Below are 25,148 nucleotides of genomic sequence, written 5' to 3'. Positions count from 1 at the left end.
AGGCTTTCGTTGTGGCATGGCTGGTAAACCACAGATGGAAAGCCCCAAGAGAGAGTATGCATTGCTACTTAGTGATCTGAATCCATTCTCTTCTAGTCAAATTCATTATTTAAATCTTTTCCCCTGTGAGATCTGAAATAACTCTTTTGCTCAAAAACACTTTCCCTTTTTCCACTTCAACGACCCTGACTCCAAACACTCTTCTCAGTAGCTCCTCATGCTACATGATACTTTATTAGTTGCTTTTCCAGATTGCAAAGTTAATCCTTTTCATGTTTGTAGCAAACACACAGCAGTTCACATAACCCCGTAAGGGTAATACCTCTAGCCTCTTTCTTTTCCAGGGCAAGAGAAACTGCTTTAAAGAATAATTGAGTACAGCCCAGCTCCACAGGAAGAGGATCCACACACACCCCATAGAAGTTATGTAGGCTCTTGGGACTCTTCCTCTCAGTGTGAGATGTGGCATTAGCACCTTTACCATATTCATTGTATAATACAGAATGAAATCATTGTGAGTTGGTTCCCACCTGAGAACTATTAAGGGCATCTTACATGTTCCTTGAGGTGATCTCTGCATCTGGCAGCCAAGGGAATGACAGGCTACAGACCAGTAGCTTTTGTCTCATTCATCTTTCAAGACAGACTTACATGACAAGGCAATTTGTACAATTACCTTCCAACACAAGAAAAATGCTTCCAACACTCCGTGCATTATCAGTACCACCAATAAATATAAGCACTGTATCCAAACCAATGCCCCACGCTGCAAAACACAAGTCCCTGAGAAGTACTCATAACCTCACCATTAGTAACAAACTCAAGTACTTTGTTAGGAAACAGCTTGACTACCAATTTAGTCTGGCGCAGAAAATTACTGTGTAGAGATAAACGCTCTGATAACACAGCTTTAGTCGGACCTTCCAACTGCCCCAAAGTAGGTCCCAACAGTTTATTGCTAAAACAATAACTTGTTTTAATAAACCGTGTTTTCAAGAAGTGCTGCTTGGGGCCATTTTATAATTGGAAAACTTGGACACAGAAGTCACGTGCTTACAGACACACAAGGCTGTAGCTGACTTTGTGCTTGAACTCACGCTTCTGGTATGCAGAGACCTTCTCTCACTTGCTGGACTGGCTAGTCTGCTTCTTTGCAGTGTTCTCCCCACTAGACGTCATGAGTCAACAGAAGCCATTTACTATTTTGTAATAGGATTGCATATAAACTGCCAGACTGCACTTATCTGTTGCACTAAAAAAGGTCTGCCCTTATAAACCTGTTAAGAGGAAAAAGATGACAAAATGTCTTTGAGTTGAGAACAGAAAACTTTTAAGAATGTGTCCGTAACAAGCAACACCAATGCAGCCATAATGTGGACAGAGGCTGAATGCAAACATTTCCTTCTTAATTTCATCTGCCAGGAGATCTATGCTGTCACATAATTGCTCTTACAAGGTTGAATGCGTAGTTGCAAAACAAAATCAAGCTTGTTTGCAAAAACTTCTTTTCTACAGCATCATGCTGGACCAGAGGCAATTCTGTTCCTCTTGATTCATCACTTTTTCAGTCAGACCTCCAGTTATTATTTTACATAACTTCTTAAATACATCACTAATGCAGTCACAGTAACTAAAAAGAGGTCGAGAAATAATGGCATAAAACGATTACCAAAGCAGTGTAGCTGCTTTCATAGCAGAAGGCAAACACAAGGTATCTTTATCACCTTACTGGAAATCATATTAATCAGATCAGATCGCTTTGATAAACTACCAGTGACACTAAACTCTGTGTCAGTGAAGTATCACAACTCCTATCATAAACTTGGTCTTTTAAAGCCCTTTCTTTGGTTTTCTGTACATATGCTCATATTTCCATATCTATCTAGCACTCTGTGCAGCACAGAAGGTTGCTTTCTCATTTGAGATACATTATCTAATCAAAATCATGAAAAAAAATCCAGTTCTGTGTTGGTTCCTGACCTGCTGAACCAGGCAACAGGGCTGGCCAGATAATAACTGTTCTTTCCAAGGCAATTCATTGACTGAGGCAGGGAGTCAGCACCCTGGGAAAGTCTTCTGGTCTCCTGGCACCAGCTCACTCAAGGACCATGCACAGAAACTGAAGGACTAGAGAGGTAGAAGAGTGGCTAGTGGAGACAGATGAGTTTCCAGGGATCCTCCGGCAGGCTAAGCTGCCATTCCAGGTCTCTGCCCAGCAGGCAGACACCCCCATCAGAAGTCCTGGCACGTCAGGGCACAGCTCAGCTGTAAGGAATAAGTACCTTTGAGCAGGAAAAAGCAAATGAATAAATTAAAAAAAAAAAAATCCCAAATCTAAACTCTACACGTCTGTTCAAGTTCAGATTATTTTGCTTATCTATTTAAAGTTGAATTTTTCATGACTATCATGAGGCATACAGCTGCCTGCAAGGTATGGAGCAGTTTTGTCCAGCTGAGAGCAGGAAAAGTAAAGGAAAAATAATTAAAACCTTTTAATCTGTTCCAGCCTAGCAACACTTCATGAGGCCTCTGGAGATGAGGCTCTGTGTGAGAATTTTTTCTTTCTTTTTTTTTTTTTTAAAAAAGTAGCCCTTTAGAAGAGCTCCTATTAACAAGCATATTCTCTGACTGGCTGGAATCATCAGCAACAAAACCTACCAGACTTGCATACAGTGAGCCAGTGCCTTTCATTAGCGGTTTTGGCAATGCAGCAGCCGCTGGCAGGTTTTATACAATGCATCTTAGCTTCACTTCTGAGCAATTCCTATTGCATCACAACATATCTGTATGGCAATTTATTTCTAAACAAACAAAGTCAAACAAACAGTTCCTCAGAAACAGAAAACTCGGCAAAAGAAATCCACCAATTTCTGTGGCTATGTTTACTGCCTTGGTAGCCCTTTCAAGTCTTAGGGAACCATAGCAGGTATTCCACATGTCAAATAAATCTGCTGGTAAGAACCAGGTTTTTAATTAAAACTGGTTCTAATATCCTCAGGTCACAGGTGCTCAGGCATAAGCCCCCCTAACAGGGTGGGGTCCCAGGCACAGAGGTGTGCCCCTACCTGCATACTTTTCAGAAGGATTTGGGGTGGGGTTGGAGGGCAGGAGGGGAAAGGAGTTTCAGTTTGGTTTAGTCTCTAGGCAATGCTGCTCCAGACACCTAGGAGGAAACCACTGAACTTATGCACCTAAGCAGATGCCAGGAAAGAAGTTTGCTATGAAGCTGGGAATGAACCCTATCCTCCTCTTGTGAAGCTCTGGCTTTACAGCCCAACGCTCTTATGCATTGGCTTACTACACATTTTAGAAAAGCATCCTATAGTCTTAATTATTGCATACCTAGGTGCTGGGATAGGATAGAGCACTCAGCCTGTAGATATATAATTGTATAACATTTCTCTGCTAGCTGGAAACTCTATGCAAGCAGTCAGTGTCATTGCACAGAAATGAGCACAACAGAGCCGCGTACCAAAATGTATTTGAACCAACATAAAAATGCACTTGAGCAGCATGCCAAGTGCAAGTCAGATTTTGCAAAGAGATGGATGAGAAAGCATGCGGCTCCCATAATGAACGCTCACCTTTGTCCTTGTGGAAGGAGTGCCAAGACTGAATGCAAACACAAACCCAACATCACTGCTTTCATTTAGACTATGTACTTATCAGGGAGGGAAGATTGCTATCCTATCTTGCCCCCATCCCCACCCCAACATTTCAAAGCCAGTGTCACTGTTTACTGCCAAGACGGCACATACTTGTTTTGCCCTCTTGAGATGCTGCGTCCCACAGGTTGGCAGAACACCAGCAAGTTAATTACATAGGCAGTTATTAGAACCTGCCTGAACTTTCACACTAGGAAAAAATGTGCTTCGACTAATGAAACTTAGTTTAAAAAAAAAAATAAATCAATTCCTTGTGTCTAGCTGAAGGCCAGGGAGAGATAAAGAGAGTTACTGCTATGTGCTTCCCTAATCACAAAGCCTCTGCTCACCCTGCTCTCTTACGTGGGTCACAGCTATAGAGAGGGTATTGGGCTATGAGGGCCTTTGGTCACTCACAACACAGCAGATGTTGACAAACTAAACAATTTTAATTTTCCCACTATCAGACCAATTTCTGATAGGTCAGGGGTAAAGGTCTGCAGGTAGCATCTGCAGAATGGGCACTTTAATTGCTACTAGTATCTACAGAGTATAACCTTCCAGAACCAAAATAGCCCACTGCAAAAAAACGTCATGAGTACCTGGAGCTGCAGTACTGTATTCAGCAAAGCTCAAGATTCATCATGATCAGAAAGGGAAGTTCCTTTGCCCCCAGGACTGGAGCACCCTGCAGAGGAGGGGAGAGCTCCCCATCACAGCTACAGTTTCCAGGAAAGCAGGAGCTGCACGGAGGAAAGAGCTAAACCAGGGCATTTTGTCTCACTGCATGCTAACGGTTCAGTCAACCCTGGTAGGCATCCCTCCTTTAGAGAGGGTTTGAACCAAGCTGGCACAAAGATAAAAGGAAAAAGAGATTTGCACATCTTAAGAAAAGCATTATGATTCACTTAGCCCTGCCTTGCATGAAGGAAATAAGGCTCAGGAACACTCAGGTCACTGTAGCTATCAGCGGTTGCACAATGTGCAGACGGCAAACAGGTCTTAAGGTTGGCATGTAGATTTAGGTCTCCAGGGCAGGGCAGAAAAATGGATTTAGAAGAAAGCAGAGCTGATAGTCTTCCTGGAAAGCAGCCTATAACATGAACCACAGGAATACCCCTGGCAGCTCCTCTTCCGTGGTAGAGAGTGGGAAATCAAACACATGCACTTGATTGTGGCTGAGAAAGAGATAGTTATCAGAGACCTGCACCCTTTGAGATACGTCAGAGTCCAGCACAGAGAGAGGAAATGAAACAAAATGCTTTTTCACCGAGTTGCTCAGTGGGCTGGAAAGACAAGGCAGCACCAGGAAAGCTGGGAAAGTCTATATACAGCTGAGGAGAGAGTCAAACCTGTGATGACAGTCTGATTACCACAAGGATCTGCCAAGCAGCAACCAGGCTCCCCTGGCTGCAGCAAGGGCAGGCGTCTCTGCCCAGCTAACTCATCTTCTGCCCTGCTCAGTTCACCAGGCAGGCAAGCCCATGTCATTTTATCTAGTTTGGAGAAAAGGAGGGTGAGGGGTGACCTCGTCACTCCCTACAGCTTCCTGAGGAAGGGAAGTGTAGAAGAAGGGGCTGAGCTCTTCCTCCTGGGATCCTGTGACAGGACCCATGGGAATGGTTCAAAGCTGTGATGGGGAACAGGCTCCCCAAGGAAGTGCTCGTGGCAACTTTTAGTCATATGGTTTTGTTTTAGGTAGTCCTGGGAGGAGCAGGGGGTTGGACTTAATGGGTCCCTTTGAACTCGAGATATGTTATTCTAGGAGAGGTTCAGATCTGATACAAAGAAACCTCTCTTTAATAAGAGGGTGGTCAAACAGCAGAACAAGCTTCCTAGAGAGGTGGTAAATGCCTGTCAGAGTTTCACAGACCAGTGGACAATGCCCTTAATGTGCTTTGACTTCAGGTCACCCCGAAGCAGTAAGGTAGTTGGACTAGATGACCAGTCCCTTACAGCTGAGCTAGTCTATGTCTTGCTTGTGCAAGAGAGAGATACATGGAGCAATTTCAGCTTTCAATGTCTCCCAGTGCTTGCTTCTATTCCCTAGGAAAACCCAGAAGCCTTACGGCAAGTGCAATCATTAATACCTTTGCAGAAAAGGCATGAATTGTCCCTTCTGAATGTCTGAGATCTTAAACACTGAGGTGACCACACACTTCAGGGTACTTTGAAAAAAGGCGAAAAGTTAGTTCGAGAGGAACAAGCAGCTAATTGATCATCCTGGAAGCTTTGTCACTTAAGAGATCAGACTGACAAACAGGGCAAAAGATCAGCTTCACTCATTTCTTTCTCACAGTCAAGCTGAATTTTTATTACCATTTCTGCTTGCAAATTCAGGTCATGAGGCCTCAGCCACATGTGTGTATTTCTTGCCAACTATCTCCTATTGCCAGAACTTAAAAGAACATTTCTTGTCTTGGACGGCAACACTGCTGACTGATGCCTCTTCATTCGCAAATGAACATGCTTCTTCAATTTTTGCTACTCTAGTTGCATCATGAAAGAACCTCAGCAGTTGCTCAAATAATTTGGAATCCAGCATAAACACTCGTTGTTTCTTCATATCTCTAGGTCTGCTCTCATTTTGGGACAAATGTCCTAACATGTCCTAACATGTAACATGAACAGGCCCCATAGGCAGAAACAAGTGAAACCAGTCACAACTGGGAATGTTTCTCATTGGCTGGAAAGCCTCATTCTACAGCCAGATCAAAAATGGCAAATAAAGTACACAGATCTCAAGTGTTCACCTGCCTGGTGTAAACCATCGTTTTACTTCCACCTGAACAGAAGAATTAATAATGTTTAGCAAAATGAAGTAGAGAAGATGACCATGGCCAAGATGCAGCTACTGGTGGTCTGTATTGCCTTAACCACAGAAAAAACATGAAGTAGAGTTTGCACTTTCCTTCTGAAGTTAGCCTGATTAAGACTGTTTGTATTATTTGGTTCATCCGATAACAAAACGGGAGTGATGGAAAAACAAAACTTCAAGTTTATTGATAACATCAGGTAAGGCCATCAGTACCAATTAGTGATGCATAACAGTCAAAAACATGTGACTTGCTTTTTTTGTAGTACTCTGACAGCAGGGTCAGAAGTCATTCTGACTTTAAAACACAAGCAGACAGAAAAATACAACTAAAAGAGGAACATCACAAGGTTACAACACACTAACATAGCACCAAAGGAAATTACACAGGCCCCTCGCCCAGTCTACAACAGTGCTTAGTTGAATCCAAGTTTATATTCTAAGTACCAGAGATTAAACTATATAAACCCTCCCTTCTTCCACCCACTCACCTATATGTGGTGGAAACAGCCTGTTTTCGACAGGGGAAAGCATTCAACTCACAGTGTCTGAATTAGCAGATGTGTAAGCAACTGTGTTTTGTAACAAAGCTTGAAAGTTGTATAAAATAGACTGCTGTATTCTGTTGAAAGGGAACCTGTATTTTGCTTCTGTTGGAAGCCTTTCAGCAACTATGAGGATATGAGCAAACTGACGGGGGTGGGGGGAAAAGAGAAAAAGAACGCACATTTACATAACAGCATGAAAAAGCTAGTGATCATTTCAACACCTCCAAACACTGAAGCGAGCACCCCCAGGGACCGCAAACCAACAAGGCATTAGGCAATGGTCTTTAGTACATGAATCAGCCTAAGAACTTGATGCCAGCTTGGTAGCTTGTCTCAACACATTTGGGTTCGGTCCATCCCAATGAGTAGGAAATAAGAAAAAAAAGCCACCAAGAGGCCTGTGTGGGTGAACACGGAGCTCCTGTCAAAACTCAAATACTAAAAGAAAATATACAGAGGGTAGAAGCATGAGTGGGTAAGCTAGAAGAAATAGGGAGACAGTGTCTAAGCACACAGAAACATAGTTGAGAAAGCAGAAGTCCACATGAAGCTGGATTCAGTCAGGGATGTCAAAGACAACAAGAAAGTCCTCTATACATACATAGGAGACAAAAGAAAAGGTAGGCTAGGGAAAAATGTAGTCGCACTGGTGAAGGAGTCAGGGGACCTGGTCACACAGGGTGTGGAAAAGGCTGCAGTACCGAACACCTTCTTTGCCTCAGTCTTTACCAGCAAGACTGGCCTTTAAGAATCCTGAGACTCAGAGACTACGGGCAAGTCTGGAGCAAGAAAGATGTATCCTCAGTGGAAAAGAATCAGGCCAGGGAATGCACCCATGAGTGCTGAGGGAGCTGGCAGATATCATTGCAAGGCCACTCTCGATAATCTTTGATTGATCATGGCAGCTGTGAGAAGAACAAACATCACTCCTAACTTCAAAAGGAGCATGAAGAAGGACACAGGGAACCACAGGCCAGTCAGCCTCACCTCACAGAGGCTATGAAGAGACTGCAGTGTCTCTTCCGTGTGGAAAGGCTCAGACAGCTGTGATTGTTCAGCCTGGAAAAGAGAAGGGTCATATGAAATCTCAATTTATATAAATACCTAAAGGGAAGGTGCAAAAAGGATGGAGACAGGCTTTCTTCAGTAATGCCGAGTGACAGGACCAGAGACAATGGGCACAAACATACAAAGAAGGCTTTGCCAGAAGATCAAGCAGGTGACTCTCCTTGAGCAGGGGAGTGGGAGCAAATCACCTCCAGAGATCCTTTCCAACCTCAACCATTCTGTGATTCTGGATTTTGAGAGAATACAAACAAATTGCATAGCCATAACAATAGCAAGAACTTACAGATCCATTCTAAGCACATAAAGAAGGAATTTTCATATAAAGCCTTAAGGATACACCTTCAAATTCTTGAACTTTATTATGGAGTGATTTGGAGTTGGACATAGCATCTGAGAGTCAGATTCCAACAGCTGTGTTAACACAAACCATACTTCTGCTTTGATGCAAGAGGAGCTACAAGAGTAGTATCCTATCAAGAAATGAGCTTTCAGAAGAGCATGAGAAAAAAAATACAAAACAAATGTTTCTTCTGTCATTAGCGCAGCCTTACATGGGTTTGGTACTTCATCAGGAATTCTAGGCTCAGAAGCCTTCTATTTTCATGCTTCAGTGCCAGAGAATAGCTTCTATGAACTCAGAAGTACTTTCCTCTGTGCTCTCTTACCACTTATCTGATGCAAATTGCATCAGGCATTCAAAGCTTTCCAAAAGTGAAGTGCCTCAGGAAATACTCAGGGTCATTACTGTCACAGGAGAGAATGAGCAATTCGAGTACAGCATCATTTGAGTGACAAACTGTATTGTCAAAATATTACCAAGAAGCTGACTAATGTTACTTCTCAAACCATTTAATACAGGGTGTTTATTTTCTCACATGATAAAAAATGATTTCTTAGAGTTTCTTCACTTATTTTAATGCCAGTTTAATAGTATAAAATTCAGGCTTACTATAAAGTTTAAGCAGTTCTTTTGTGTAAGTGTTACATACCAATTTAAATTACTTAAATTCATCCAGCATAAATAAATAGCTAGCTCTCCGCTTAGCCCAAGCAGAGGAGGAGTTGAGATGAATGAGAATGGTGTTTGGAACGCTAATTATTTTAAATCAATCAGCATGCCTTTTATGGCTTGTTCATAAAATAAAATGTTCAACACAGTTGCGTAAATACACACTTCTTAAAATCAAAGGGAGGTGTCAGGAGGATTTGTTTCAATATAAGAGAGACTACCCAGAAACTGATCGTTTAAAGATGAGAGTTGAACAGAATCCACCTAATGTATTTCCATTTCTGATGTGCTGAACTGTGCAAATATGTGATGATGGGCAACAAAACCTCAATGAAACAATGGCCATGCTAGCAACTGCCCACTGAAAGAAAACTTAAATTCCTTTACAAATTGACGTAGTAAAGCATGCTAGACACCCATACCCAAAGCTGACAGGTCAGCAAGACACAAGCAAGAACTCTTTCAAGGAGAAAGAGAAAGGTATCTAGCTTGGCTAGCAGAAAACGTAAGACTTGAACAATTCTCAGTATCTGTGCATCAGAAGTGGAGAGCCAATGAAATAACAATGCTTGACTGCAGAGCAAATAAGAGAGAGATCTTGCAAAATCATGCTTAGAAACTAAGTACTAGCCTCTGTTCAGGGAAATGGGACACCAAGTATATGAATGTCAGTTCAAACTAATTGTAAGAGACATGTTTATTTTTTGTAAATAATTTCTTTTCCTTACATAAATAACCAAGCAAAGTCTCAAGTGCCTGCTTAAACTATGAGGCAAGAGTTGTTTCGGAACCATTACCAAAATCCTTATTCTGAATTTCTTCAAGTGGCACATTCATGCAAAGAAATGCTTCTTAACAGGGACAGAAACAAAAGGCAGATAGTCCTCCTAGAAAGGTCTGCAGTACCAGGACATTGCATTATTATAAGCAGGTAAAGGTTGGGAAAAGAAAAAGGTGAGCTTCTACTACCGGTAAAGTGGTAAATAGCAAGTTCTTACATCATCTGAGGACACTATAGTGAACACTGTCAATCATTCCTTTTATTCCTCAGCTGGTAAAGAAACGCAGCCCTAGTAAAGAAACGCAGCCCTCGCTATCTGAGTCATCGCTTCACATCCTGCCTTGCTGCAGCGCTTCCTCATTCAAGGCAGGAGCTCCTTGCAGCAGCTTGTTTGAACCCCAGCACTTCCAGACAGGATACCGAGAGATTCCACATAGGTAAGTAAGATAAAGTTTTCTGTCTTGTACTAGAAACTGCTAAAACCCATGTCTGGTTTTAGCCCATGTCTGGGCTACAGCTTTTTGGTTTTCTTTTACCTTCAGGTAATGTGGACATGGGAAAAATGAAAAAGAAACAACCTGGGTTTGGTTTGTTTTTTTTCTTTGTCAAATGTGCCGGCTTGCTGGAGAGGAAAAATACAGATTGAGGGGTTTCCCAGTTAAAACGTTTCGGTTCTAACTCCATTTGCCTTCACTGACTACCAGCTGGGCTGCACTTAGACTGCAAAATGAGAAGTGAGGCTAAGGCTACCAATAAAACAAAATGCAGCTTTCACTTGACACCCTGAAATTGCCAACTAATTTATTACTTGAGTACAGGTTTACCTTTATTTCTGCTCTTTAGCTTTTTCCTTTTCTTTAGTCACTAAACTGACAGACCAACAGAGGCGATCAAACTGTTTCCATTTAGTGAAGTTCAGACAACGAACGCTGGGCTGAAAATATATAATCACACTTACTGGCTCAAAATGTAAGAGAAAAGGCTCAGACAAGACATTCAGCATAGTCACACCAAAACCAGAGCCCTACCTAACTTTTCAGGTTCTGAATGGTCAACTGTTTACAAACTGACAATGTGTAACAGCAGCTAAAAAACCCTGTAGGAGGAAAGCAAGGAGTCCCATTGCACACACAAAGTCAGCACTGCACAAAATCCAAGATCTCTGCTTGTATCTAGTGAAAAAAATCAAGTGCAAGAGTGAAAAGACAAGAAAGAGGGCAAGGAACTTGCTAAGAAGATTTGCCCAAGATGTGAGTCACCATGGTTTCTGTGATAAGTGTTTGTGGACTTTGAAAGAGCTAACAACAAGCTGTTGCATGAGTGGAGTTCCGGCAAACTTGTTGCTTTTGAATTTTGATGCAAGGTTTATGTTAGATGAATAAAAACAAACACACAACTACTGATGTTCATTCAGCATGTACATACAGCAGGGCATTTAAAACAACTTCTCCATTTTAAAAGCTATTTTTATTCTTGATAGTTTGTCTGTTCTTCAGAAGGAACACTACCCCCCAAGGTAACACACAGAGAGAGGGCAGGAGAGAGTCACCTTGGAAAAGTACAAAGCAACTGATGCCATGAAGCCAAATTTCTCATACCTCTGTGTGAACTTGGAACTCGGGCCCCTCAAGAGCCAGCTTGCGCCAGACGATTTTGCCTTTTTGAAGACTAAATTGACAGAAGAATTTCACCATAGTTGACTAAAACTGAATCCTGAGTGAGCAGCGAAACCACACAGCTATAGATCTCAGTTGTCATGAAATCAGGAAGCTTGCTTATTTTTTGAGTTTAATTTGACTTTTTTAAGAAGTGTAAGCAATGTAAAGGTAGAGATGGGCACAGATTTTTCCTTCTAGAGAGTTATTTCTAGAAAGGAAGAGAAGGTGGTAGGAAAATGTTATCTCCAAGCCCTCTTCTTGTAACACAGAGGAGGCTATTGAAACATTTGCCAGGTTGAACACTACCAAAAAAGTCTTCAATACGCTGTCTACCATTATGAGAGTCCTAAAATAAGATTGCATGGATGGGTATATTGCATCTGATCTTTTGATGAAACAGTCACCACTTCCTGATATTTTGTCTGCCACTCTGTGGGGGGAAGAATATTTTACTCTAAAAAAAAAGAAACAACCACACATCCACACACCCACCAGCACAGCCACCTCTTTAGTGGACATTGTAGATGGCACCTACAGCTTACTGCTAGGACAAGAAAGTCATGGACCTGTTGGAGCAGGTCGAGAGGAGAGACAGAAATGTTCAGAGGGATGGAACATCTCTTCTCTGAAGAAAGGCTGAGATTTGGGGCCATTCAGCATAGAGAAGGCTTCAGGACATGTTATTGCAGCCTTTCCACACTTAAGGGTGTCTTATAAGAAAGACTGAAAGAGGCTTTTACCAGGCCCTGCAGCAACAAGACAAAGGGCAATGGTTTTAAACTGAAAGAGGGTAGATTTAGCTTGACATAAGAAAAATATTCTTTATGGGGAGGGTGGTGAGAACCTGGAAGAGGATACCCAGAGAGGTGGTAGATATTCCATCCCTGGAAGTGTTCAAGAAGGGGCTTTGAGCAACCTGAGCTAGTTGAACATGTCCCTGACCGTGGCAGAGAGGGTAGACTAGATGATCTATAAGGGCCCCTTATAGATTAGCATTTAAGAAAACGTTGGAAAAGTTGTGCTGATTTCTGTCTCTTACACCCCTAGTTAACTCCTTTTCCGAACTGTGTTACAGCCTTCCCTCCCAACTCGGGACAAGGAGAAAATCACCTCCTAGAGAAGCTGAGCATTCCTAAACACACACAGAGGGAAGGTGTCAGTCCAATCCAGGTGACGGGACACCGCAGGAACATGTCAATGGACAGAGCTTTGTTTCAACAGGTGAGATAAGGGAGGGGAGGAGAGGGAAAAAAATATGAACTATCCTCTGACTGATGAAATACTTTTCTGCCGCAGTTCATTAAATATATACATACACATAATGAATGTGAATATATATTCCGTGAAACATCTCGCTGAACACTGAGAATTTTCAGAGGCACGTGGTGATGTATATACACTGCAAACGTACCTGCAGTCAGACTTTTCAAAGCAGCCTGAGCCTCAGAGACTTCCAGCCATTGATTTCAATTCACATCTGCCCATATATCTTTTAAACAGCACCTCAGCACCTTCAGGCACTTCTTAACCATATGGAAAGGCGTGGTGCAGAGACGCCTGGGCTAACAGGGTCTGGAGAAGTGCCACTGCCTCCATGTACTATTGCACTGATGTGAATCTCCTGTGCTGACGGGGAGTTACCAATTGCAGCTCCCTGCCACGCTAGCAGGCAACGCTGCTGCTCCTGGCCTGGGAAATGAGCTCAGATCAACACAGCATAGGGCTGCGTGGGCATTCTTGGCTGCTCAGCCCTTACCTGAGGCAATGATACCATTTACAATGCACAGCAGAGGCACATCAGAACTCATACTGGTTTGGGTTTTTCATGGGGTTTATTGCTGGGGGAAGGCAAAAGGAGAACCTGGGGGGGTTGGGGTTTTTTGGGGGGTGGTGGTGTTTGTTTTGTTATTTTTAAGTTTTCCTTTTCCTTCCTACTCACACAGAGTACTGAACAAATCAAACTTCGGCCACCTTCAGTAGCACTAAAGGAAATCTCCATTTTATGTCTGTAGCTAATTCCAGGTTCAATTGTTCTGTCAGCTGCCTTTCCTTCTATAGTCTCTGTATTTTCTTTTTTCTAAAACCTAATTCCAACCACTAGACTTTCTGACTAGCCCTTCCCTATGCTAGTCACTGTAGTACCTATAACAGAATGAAATAAAATGCTAGTGCTAGGACAGAATCCTCAAGGTGCCCAGTAAGACCAAAGGAAGAAAGCATGTACCCCTTAGTTATTATCTGTTTCAAGATACCTGCTGAATAAGGGAGGAGGGGTTAAAAAAGTTAAAAAAAGAAATATCACAAACTGAAGAAAGTATAATCTATTCTAGAAGGACTAGAATATGCAAGTCCTACACTGCAGAGGTCTCCATGTGCCTATCGGCCCCTAAGAATGCAGATTTTCTTAAATTGTTTGTGCTGAGGAGACAAATAAACATATAGCTATCTCAAGGACTCCAAGCTAGACAATTTCTAGGCATGAAAGATTTGCTTTGACTTCATGAACGTTAAATTATGCAACTTCTTACAAGACATGTGACTGCATTCTAAGTTCAGTTAAGATTTTCTGACATCCCAAAGCCAACTGTCTTAAAACTGTACTTTTTTTCTTTTTTTAATCTCCCATCTGTGGGTTACCACTTTTCAGTTTTGCTTTTAAAGCAACCACAGGAAAAACATTCCCTTGTGCACAGCAAAAAGCTCAACCCACCACAGCTTTTCTAGTTACAATTTAACGGCCCCATTGGCAATAGAAATACTTTAATCTCCACCACTATCTCAGAGCGTCCATCTCCTTGCAGGTGGCGGGGGGAAGCCTTTGAACCCATGCCTTGCTAAGTTTTGGGTAGAAACTCCAGCAAATGGTACCTGCATATAGTTTGCTTTAACAAATCTTTTACTCAGTGCAAGTGAAGGTGGCTCAACTATATGCTCTTTCAGCAAGTAACTTGCTCTGTTAGCAGACAGGACAATGCATAAGAAACACTTCAAGAGAGTAAAATGCCATTTGCATAGACCTACAAAGGCATCAAGAGCTAACACCAAAACCCATATAGCAATATACCACCCCTGGAAAGCAGAATTATTCAACACACTCAGAGCTCAGCGGGTGTTAATGCAGCACAACGGTAAGAGCACTCAGGAGCATTCTGAAACAGTGCACCGGCAGTGAATGAAACCACAGGACTTAGTGCCATTTGCAAGGATACGTTTCAAGTATTTTAGCTTTGATTTCTGCAATTGACCAAAGTTTCACTCCGAATTCACACTTGTTCTGTAAACAAAGAGTGCTGGCAACTGGTGTAATTTAGCTTTTGCTTGGTGTAGTTGAAGAATGCAACTTTAATTAAGAGCAGAAAGGACGGAGAAAACTACTAAATTACTCATACAGAGAACACCAGGGTCTTTTAATTTTAAAAATTATTTCTACAACTTAGTTTTACCTGCAAGTATTTTCTTCTCACACTTCCTTGTGCATATATTGTTGTATATTTTTCCATGTTATTTTATTTCACCTACAATTTCCTTGCAAGGCTGCTGGAAAGACTAGGCACAATGAGAGAAAGGAGAATGCTATTTGCTTGATTTTCTTCCCCTCTTAGTTTATGAATGTAGGCAGTCTGTTGAGGAGTCTGAATATATTTCTTAAACTAAGTGCATTTGAAGTATAATCTCCTTACCTTCGGTTTCCCAGATGTCTTTCCCTAACATCTGAGTTTCCGTGTGTTCTATACTGCCATGTGCATAAGGTCTGAACCAGGAGGTTTTTTTGTAAAAGCAAACTTGCTTTCAGCTCCTTTCTCAGTAGCCTTGCCAGAGCAACATCAGCTGCCACCACAGTTCAAGCGCACTATCTGAGCTAGAGCCAAGCAGATCCTTGCCATCACTTCTGAAAAGAATTCTTTTATTTTAACATCAGGAAATAGAAAAGCAGCCAGAAGTCCCTATGTTTCCCTTGCTGAGGCAGCCCAGCTTGAATTTGTTTCATTTGGGCATTTGTTTTTTGTTGTTTTGGGTTTTTTTTAAGTACATTTACAAGGTCTGTAGGCAGATGCTGCATTTTGCCTTTTGTATCCTTGCATGCACATAAATTGATCACTGTGTACATCTGCAGACCCAGTACATTCTTGCTACTCAGCTTTGGAGGAGCTAGCATCATCTTTTTCTTCCTCATTACAGCAAACTAACAGTGCAGACAACACCGAACTGCACCCAAGCTAGTTATCTTGCAGTTACTGTCTCTTGCAGTTACCATGAACTCTTATCTTCTCAAAGGTGACAATTTCCTTTTACCCAAATGCACTTTACTATCCAGAGGACAGATCTCTTAAACAGCTATGATGAAGGAACCTGCCTAATGGTCAGATTACTGCCGCTCATCCACCAGAAATATACAATTAGGATTTCTGAGTGGGGAGGAAGATGCCCAGGAGCACTTATGAAATCAAATAGGCAAGAGGAGATGGTACCACACATCCTGCAAGGGCTATTCCATGGTTAATTCACTTCTGTGCACTCCTCACTCAATCATCCAGAGCAATGCTTCTGTCTACTCGGTCTGCAAGCTAAATTTTCCTTGCAGCTGACAGAATTACAGATAGTTTGCAGTGCCAGGGGCAGCACAGCATTTGACATAGGCTAAAAACATCAGCTGCTGCATACTCCAACTCATGTACTGCCACACACTGCTCATCAAAATGCACAGCAGTGGCTTAAAAGCTGGCTTAGACATTTGCACATCCTGCAGCAACAGCATTGGAGCTATATTTCCAAGATATTTTTGAAAGCAGAGCATGACTGTAGGAACTTCAGTCCCCTTTGTGCTAGGATCTATAGAGTAGAAGATATTAGAGCTTCTACTGTCCCCTAGAGCAAAATTTATATTCTTTTACAGAGTGATATTTTTATTTGAGATGAGGAAAGAATCTTTCCTAACAGGAAAGATTGCAAAAATATGCAGTTAAGAGGATGGGAATAAGAGCTCCTTGTGGTACCCATGTTGTGCTGCATCTCTTGTATCTTCCAAGTCCTCTTCTGGGAGAAGGGGAGGAAAAAATAATGCAAAAACTTTAAAGTTAAAAGGTTTCCCTTAAAAGGCCTTCTCTGCAAGACAGGCTGGGAATTAGCTGTGCCAGGCTGGAGAGTCAAGGGTCAGCATTTAATCTGTGGCAGAATCTTACAACGCTCATTTCACTACCTGCTCCCCCACTTCCTCACTCCTCACAGAGGAATGAAGCAGAAAGAGCACTTTCATTTCTGCTAGGGCACTGCCATCCTCCCAACAAGTACTTTCTGGGGAAACCCACTCCACAAACGGCTCCTGTGCACACAGTTAGGGTCCATTAAGGCCAAGGAGAGCACGAGTGCCTTACAGAGCATAGCACCAGGCTACACTACAGTCTGGAAGAAGCCTTAATAATCTCCAATCAAAACCAAAATATCTAACTAAAGAGCTAGCAGGGTTGTACGGCAGGTCTGGCTGGGGAACTTTGAATATCCTCATGGGAACCTTCTGTCCTCAAAGATTATCCTCTACACAACTAATTTCACCCTTTGAGTACCTCACTAAGCTGCAGGTTTCATGGCAGTCATGGTATGAGGCCACTGTATTAACATACAGGTGTCTCCTGAATACAGCTTTCACAGGTGAAGATGGACTTCTTGACTTAGATGCAAAGTGACTTGCATAAGCTGATAGAAGTCAGGGCAACTGTGCTGGCTTGACATGGTTGGCAGTGTGTCCCTACCTCACCCCAACTACAGATCTGTTCCATACCTCAGAAGGGTGAGAAGGATCTAAGTTCAGATAGTCTTGATTAAAATTCACTTTATTGTCTCGGTTCCCATTTTCCCTTACTTTTCTTCTGCGGTGAGAAAAGCATAAACAGGTTTCCACATAGAAATTATCCTTGTGTCAAGGGTCATCTCCAGGGTGTGTAAATATGCTACTTCAGCTCCAATCCTCCTTGCATCTGCAGCCCATGTACAGGGGATTTGGGGTAGAGGAGTTGTAAGAAATAGGGCACAATTGACGTAACAGAAGTTGTGGATAAGACCAACATCAGCTCACTGCCAGCAAGGTGCAGAGCAGAGACCCCCTGTGACTTACCCTGCTTAGACCAGGGCAAGTATTTCATCTTGGGTGGCTCCAGAGTCTGGGGGCTGCAAAGCTAATCCTCAGGCCTCCCATAAACAACTGCTGAGAAATAGGTTTGCTTCAGTTCTTCAAGCCTCTGTGTTCCACTTCAGAGCTGCTCTAAGGAGTTCACTGTCCTTCTCCAGCTGCTACTTCAACATCATTTCCCAAGGGACTGTTTACAATTTGAGTATAGTATTATGAAAGACCAACATGTAGCACTCTTAATTCAGTCCTCTAAATAAACAGACTTAGAAGTGCCAAAGTGGGCTTTGAGGTCCTCAAAGCATGAGATCAGCATGCTCACATCTTGAGAAAATTTCTGTGAGTGCCCAGAGGAAGTGCTTCAAAACTAGGCCATAGTTTACATAGTTTGTGTGATTTCTACAAACTTTTTCTCCCTTGTGTTCAACCCACAAGCTTCTACTTTGTTGAACAGCTATCAGTTAAAGCACCAGTACCAATCATACCTAATAACTGCTAGTTAACCCTCCACAAACATGCCAGCAGGGAAGGGGAAAAGAACTTGTTTCATTACACATTCTCAGACATTTCTGTCTAAACAAAAAGAGCAGCTGTAATGTTTAATGCCATGTAATAGTGCTCTAAAGATCCAACCAAAATATTTGCTTAACTGCATTATGAGTCCTCAAGATGTTTGGCAGCTGCCAGTTAACTAGGTACAGTGCCATATCTAATCAATTAACCCTTTGTACTTTCCTATCCGAGAATATCATATATACCTTTTTCTGTGAGACTTAGGTATGCAGTCAGTTGCGCAACAACTCCTGTTAAACGCTCTTCTCCCCACTTCCCCAACTGAAAGTACAAGATGTATTTTGGGTAAGCAGTAGATTATCTCCACGTTCCCATCAAAGATGAGATAACTTAAGTTCTCATTGAATGCATCAGCTCTTTTTACCAATAAGCAACTGCAAATGGGGGAAGGAAACCTGTATTTTCAAATAAAAGTTTCTGTATAGTTTTGACTCCAAGCTTAGTTACTTCTGAGGTCCCAAGTCTCATCATACACTACCACAAATAGTCAGAACTTAGGCTTCAGCCACCTCTAAAAGACAGGTTTTCACCAAGTACTAGTGGCAAGAGAAGATATGGATTCAGGCAGCCCAGCCGTGGGAAACAGTGATGACAAGGGAGCACATCTCTTCCTAGCAGCAGTATAAAGACTCACTCAGTTGCTAAATTTATCAAGTTGCTACAGCACTCTGACATCTCCTTGGAATTGTCTGCTTCCCTAAAATCTGATGGCAAAGCAGAAAATCAATTGTTTACTCAAGCAGCAACAGCTGTCCACTAAATAATATTGTGGTTTAGGAGGGTTTTACTATCAGAAAAACACTCATAAGTATTGAGACATGCAAGATATCCACAGCATACTACAAGATGCCATAAAACCCAGCCAAATAAGGTCCTACATCTGTAGTCTGCACACGGATAAATACTATGTGAAAGTATTTGAGTTATGATTTTTAAATGGATCTTCTGCAAGAACCGAATAAAGGAAAGTAGTCTTTCTTTTTTTTTTTAGAAAAAGTGTAACAGGAGATTTTGGTTAGAGAAACCCAAAGACAATAATCTCACATATCCAGAAACACTTACAATCCCTTCAGCTGTTCTTTCACATGTCTTGCTGTCACTTACAGAAAACAGGGCTATTCGCTTGTGTTTACAGTTCTCAGAATGTGTATGATACGACAGAAAGCTAAGACCTTGTCCCTGTCTCTGATTTGGGTAAACTATGCATGTTAAGAGATCACTAAAGATCACTATCAAAAAAGCTTGAGAGTGAAAAGCTTTTAAGAATTATCACAACTAGGACATGTGATATTTAAGTCACAGTTCTAGGGTATGTGAACAGAGAAAGACTTGAGAAGACTGGCCCTGCAACTACATAGTCATAACCATCTGCTCAGTTATGGGAGGCCTCCTGAATTACATTAGTTCTCTGACATTTCTTGGAGAAGGTACCCAAGGATGCACAGCTGTGGGGTGATATTATCAAAAGCTTCCATTTACACATACTTTGATTTTTTTATATTGCTGGAACAATTCACAGCATCTTAGTGTCCTTTATTCTCCAAGGCACATCACGTTCCCAACTAGCAGTTTGTTGCTGTACTACACACATACTTAATAGCATTTACAAAATCAGTGGCACAGAACTAATCACTGTAATGCTCCAACCCACATATTCCCAGGCTTCCAAAGAGCAGTTACCTAGGTGATGCAAAGCCTCACCTGCTGTGCACAGCTCTACCCAAGAGCTTGAAGGGTGCCAAAATGGATGTGCCTTCAGCACCTGCTACTGTTTATCTTTGTTATGGCACTGTAGAGACTACCTTCTCCAGCTAGCCAGAGTTACTAGATCACAACCACTGGAGCTGCAACTTGTTCAGCCCTTGCTGAAGGAGCTGCTGGGCCTGGATTATCCTAGGAAAAAAACCTGATGTGAGATGCCATCAAAAGATATTCCACAGGATGTCCATCAATGGAAGGGGAAGAGCGGGCATTCAACAAAGATAAGTGTGTGTGGTGGGAACAGGGAGATGTCACAGGAGTGCTTCAGCTAAAGCATTGTCAAGACTTCTCAGCCACACCAGGGAAGCTACATGTTGCTGTTTTGGAAAGAAAAGGGCTCGGTCACCCCTGCCACTACAGAGCAAAGAGAAGGAGGAAGAGATGAGAAGGAGTTAAAGTAAGAAAATGGAGAGATCTTCTTCGCAATCTACTATCCTCCTTGCCACACCAGTGCAGAGGCCCATCACACAGGACTAAATCCCTATAAAATTTCATACTATTTTGCTTCAGATCAGTTAATTGATTGCAAAGATGTTTGACCGCACCTATGATTCCTGAGGCTGATAATCCAATCCATTCACAAAGCTTTCCTCAACAGGGAAAGGTGAGGCGTAGAGACCAAACTGTAGGTCAATGCAATGGACTGATGAATTTGCAAGCCTTATATGGGATGTGCATTTCACACCTTCAACTTCCAGTTTGGGGCTAGTTAAAAATATACTGTAAAACTTAGTTTACCTAAACTTTCACAGGGGGTTTCCTATATTGAAAGTGTTGAACCGCAGAGAGGTCAGGCTGATTTTTCATAGCATGAAAGCTTGTGGTTTTGCACAAGCTGCTGCTCTTTCTTTTCAACTCACTGCTTACCAACATGCTTAAAACAACATAAACATACATAAGTTCTGCTCAGCATCTCTGACGCTGAGAAAGATTAAGTTTGGTGGACTCTTGATTACAGGAAAAAAAAAAAGATGACAGCAGTTACCCATGCACTGCTCTCCTAGTGTAGGTGTAGCCTGCTTTACCTAGCCAGCAAGTTGGCTTTATAGCAGAGTTGTGCAAAGCTGATCCAGTGACTCCTTGCTAAGATGCTTTGTTTGGGCCCAGGACCATATCTAAAGTAAACTCCACCACAACACTCAGGATGACCCTGTTGCCCATTACCAAGTAACCATCAGATGCTATTACAATACAAGACTTAAGTTTGACACCATCCGGTTGCTTTCAGATATTAATTCTCTGGCTTACTCTCAGCTATGTCCTACTTTCAAGTGAAAAGTGTTATGGTCTTCTTTACTATATTAAGCACAATGACTGGTGAAATAGTTACATGGCAGTCACTGAATAAGCTCACTTTGAGGAAATGAGACAATTTTTCACCAGTGCATGAAATCTAAATCATTATCAGTTCAAAACATGTTGCAGCTTAAGTCAAAAGACAGAGACCCTACGGGGCAGAATATTTAAAGGGGAAAAGGGGAATAAGAAGAGATCAGTACCCTGTGAAGAAGAACTTGAAAGGCTGCCAGTGATTTGTAACAGGAAAATGAAGTCATAGAAAGACATTGCAGTAAGAAATGTGACAGCATAAGAAATTGTGGCTTCCGTTTTACACAATTCCTCTGCTTTCTTCTGGGGGAAAAAGACCCTTCTACTGAGAAGCAGACCACTGTGAGAAGAGGGAGACAAGGAATCGAAGGAGGTCTCTCTGGATCTTTTTTTAAAAATACATGCCTCATGCCAAGCCGAAACTCATCTTCCCATTCTGGAAGAACAACACTTCATGAAAGTAAAACCCTAACTAAAAATCATTCACAAGAAACTCTGTAAAGTCCTACTGTCTCCAGCAGGAAAGTCAAGACACTGAACCATCACAGAAAGAGGAAAACAAAAACACACATCCCTCCCCCTACCAAGACTCATGCACAGTTAACAATAACTAAACAACTTGCAGTAGGTTCCCCATATGTACTTAAAGGATAGAGTGGATAACATGTGAAAATTAATTGTACACACACAGTCATGGGAAGAATAGGGTACTCTTGTCAGAGAAGGGTATGTGTGAGGATGCCACCTCTTTCTTGTGCCGTGGTTCTGAATAGAAACACATCTATAGAAAGCAAACACAAGTGGTGTCCAAGAACAGTTTGAAAGAAAGGAGTTGCTTTTTTCACTTCCCAACCCCAAGCTTGCTATTTTGAAAAGAAGCCAGCACCTCCTTGTGTGCTCATGATTACAGATGGGGGTAAAAAAAGGCCAAGGTCTTGCACTGGCAACAGAAAAAGCCCTTTTGCTAGTGGGACAAGAATGAGACGAGCTGATCATGACTACAATGCCTGAGAGATAGGGGCTTCCATTTGTAAAATGATTTGGCTGATCTAATTCTGAACCTAGCATTAACAAAAAATCTGAAAGTCCTAAGGAAATTGAGAAACATTCCAGAATACAAGGCCTGCAGAAAGTGCTTATGCTAAGAAACTGCTTCTTTTTCCTGCTTATGTAAGTTATTTGTTCAAGGTATTTCCTTCAGACATTAAATACATGTACTTCAGTTACCAAACCAATAGTCTACAGCCCTCGAACACCTGGGCAGAACAACCTGAGCATCTCAACACAACTCTATGCTGTATATTGTATGAACATCCCATTAACTCTGTGTAGGACTGTTCTTTGTTTGGAACAATTACAGCTTAGCAAAACAAGCATGAAGTGCTTACAGGTGCTTTTAGAGGCCTCCTGTTTAGGATCCTATTTGTGTCCTCTAACTGACAGAAGTTAATTGGACACTAACAATCTTGTACTTGCAACACAGATGCACAGCCAGAAACTTTCTGCTCTGATACTAGAGCAGCTAGGTTTAAAAGACTGAGTGCACTTCAGCTTTGTAAGTATTTCCAAAAATCAGGGGTTGGGAAGGCAATTCCATCGGGAGGAGGGGGATGGGTTCAACTCTGCAATATTTGGCAACAGTCAGCCTTATTTTTGTCACTGAGTTGAGTCCTTGAACCACTAAGATTTAATCTTTTTACTAGTACAGTATATTCCATGATCATTTCATACTTTTCACTGGGTGGCTCTGGAGAAGACCAAGACTGGCACCTGGAGAAGGAAATAGCTCTTCCTTTTCTCAGTTATTCACATTCACTGCACTTACCTTTTTTCTAACTTCCATTAGAAAAAGTGCCACTAGAAGATGCAGGAGTATCCAAGATCTTTGCTGGACACAGGTAGTGTACTGGGTACATACCGTGAATTACTCTCAGGGAAAGATGTTGTCTAATCAGTTCCTCCCTCCCCCTAAAATGCCTTAATAGCTGCAGGCCTTTTTGCAACAATTAAAAGAAAACAAACCACAAATAAAACCCAGAAACCTTCACTTTTGCTTTAACAGAGCAATACTTCCAGAAGGACCAGCTCAGGCAGAGCCTAGCTCCTGTCAGTTCAGTAGCTCTGATATCAGTGATATATTAATAATTATATATATGTATTTTTTATATATGTATAAAATACCATTGATTTACCCTCAGATTTGTTCCAGGGCTATAAGACTTCACAACAAGCAGTTGCTTGTTTATAAGCACGTTCCACAAGTTACATTTTTTAGCTTATTAGAAGATCTCAGCATGTTACTCAGGTGGTTCCTCTTGGTCAGAGGAGCCATTCCTGTTGAGTTTGTCTTCTAAGTATACAAATCCTTACTGAAGTACCTGACACAAGGTCAGTTCAGTCACAAGTTAATATCACTCTCTGGGGAAGAGTAAAGACAAGTCACACCAACCTCTGTCCACCTCAGTTTCTTTTTCTTCTCTCATCCTGACATCCAAAGCTTCCATTTTCAGACCCACCATTCCCAGTGCTTCCATGTCCAATGCAGCAACTATAACAGTGCCAGCTACTAATTAGCTTCATGTACTTATGAGGCTCACCACTTTTCTGATGAGTACTTAACACCTTCCTAGCGGACAATAATAAATACTTTCTGAACTTCATTTGCTCTGCAACTTTCTTCCTTCTCACCTGTCAGGAAATATGGATCCAATTGATTCTAGGTTACAAGTCAGAGAGGAAATGCATCATCTAGTAATAGGTCCAACAGAGAAAAAATAAACTGACTATTTAGTGGAATTACGTATACGTATCAGAAGCATCATCTTGAAAAAAGGCAGTTTCTACAATATGTGAATTAAAAATATCTACGAGTAGAGAAGACTTAATACAGAAATGCAATTAGCAGTCCTTGAGCCTGTTGCTGGCAACAGTTGCCAACAAAAATAAACATCTGCGGGACAGGATTTTCTTTGCTCTCACAACATATAACAGGAAAGCAATTTTGGGTAATGGAGATTCTCTGTTGTTAGTACGTTATACTTCCTCCTAGACAAGGCATTGAACAAAAGTAATAAAGACTCAATTGACTATCCCATCAGCCCAAAGCAGTTTCTTGAGCCTGAGTTTCCCTTCTGCTTCCTAGGAAAGTCCCCCGGAATTTCCCTTTCTCTGTCTCCCTTGTGACCAGGCTTTATCCTACACAAAATTGAAAGTTCAAGGGAGGGAGTTTTGCTTCTTTGGACTGATGACATTTTCTGCTGGGGGTTTTATAATCCTGGCTTATTGTGAAAGATAACTGCTGACTAAAGAGAAAAAAATAGACTTGTAACATGGATAATATATTCAAAAAGACGCAGCTAAAGCCATCACCTCAAATATTTATGAAATTATTACACTAACTGATGTGAGTTTGTTTAAAAAAAGAGGTTATTTTTTCTGCATTGGAGCTTCACAACATAAATATCTCAATACAGTTCTTACTGTACACGAAGTAACTCAATTATTGTTGAGTTATATCCTCATCAAGTTTTATGGCCCTTCAACTACATTCTGTCAAGACACTGTAGAGATGGGATAGAGAACAAAGACAAAAGGAATCGCATTCGTGATTCTGAATGAGCCAGATGTGTGCAGGTGGATCAGAAGGCCAACAGAATCCTGGCTTGGATCAGAAATAGCATGACGAGCAGGACTACAGGAGTGATCATACCCCTGTACACAGCGCTGGGGAGGATGGACCTCAAATCCTGTGTCCAGTTTTGGGCCCCTCTCTATAAGAAAGATACTTTGCTGCTGGAGCGTGTCCAGAGGAGGGCAACAAAGCTGGTGAAGGGGCTAAAGA

General features: G+C 41.8%; 1 protein-coding gene across 2 annotated transcripts in view; it reads left to right on the top strand.

Moving 5' to 3' along the window:
- The first annotated feature begins 10,164 nt into the window (after positions 1 to 10,164).
- The window catches only part of LOC138728966 (V-set domain containing T-cell activation inhibitor 1-like), a 32,893-nt gene continuing 17,909 nt past the window's right edge, over positions 10,165 to 25,148 (top strand). The window contains exons 1-2 of one of the 2 annotated variants that reach the window (XM_069872736.1): positions 10,165 to 10,302; positions 12,599 to 12,744. The gene's annotated coding sequence lies outside the window, so the exon portion shown is untranslated. The remainder of the gene's footprint in view (positions 10,303 to 12,598; positions 12,745 to 25,148) is intronic. The other variant, XM_069872745.1, reaches the window with a different exon arrangement.

Source organism: Phaenicophaeus curvirostris, chromosome 1 (genome assembly GCF_032191515.1).
Source record: "Phaenicophaeus curvirostris isolate KB17595 chromosome 1, BPBGC_Pcur_1.0, whole genome shotgun sequence".
Taxonomy (NCBI): domain Eukaryota; kingdom Metazoa; phylum Chordata; class Aves; order Cuculiformes; family Cuculidae; genus Phaenicophaeus; species Phaenicophaeus curvirostris.
Note: the sequence above shows the minus strand (reverse complement) of the source record. Positions and strands in the feature narration are given on the sequence as shown.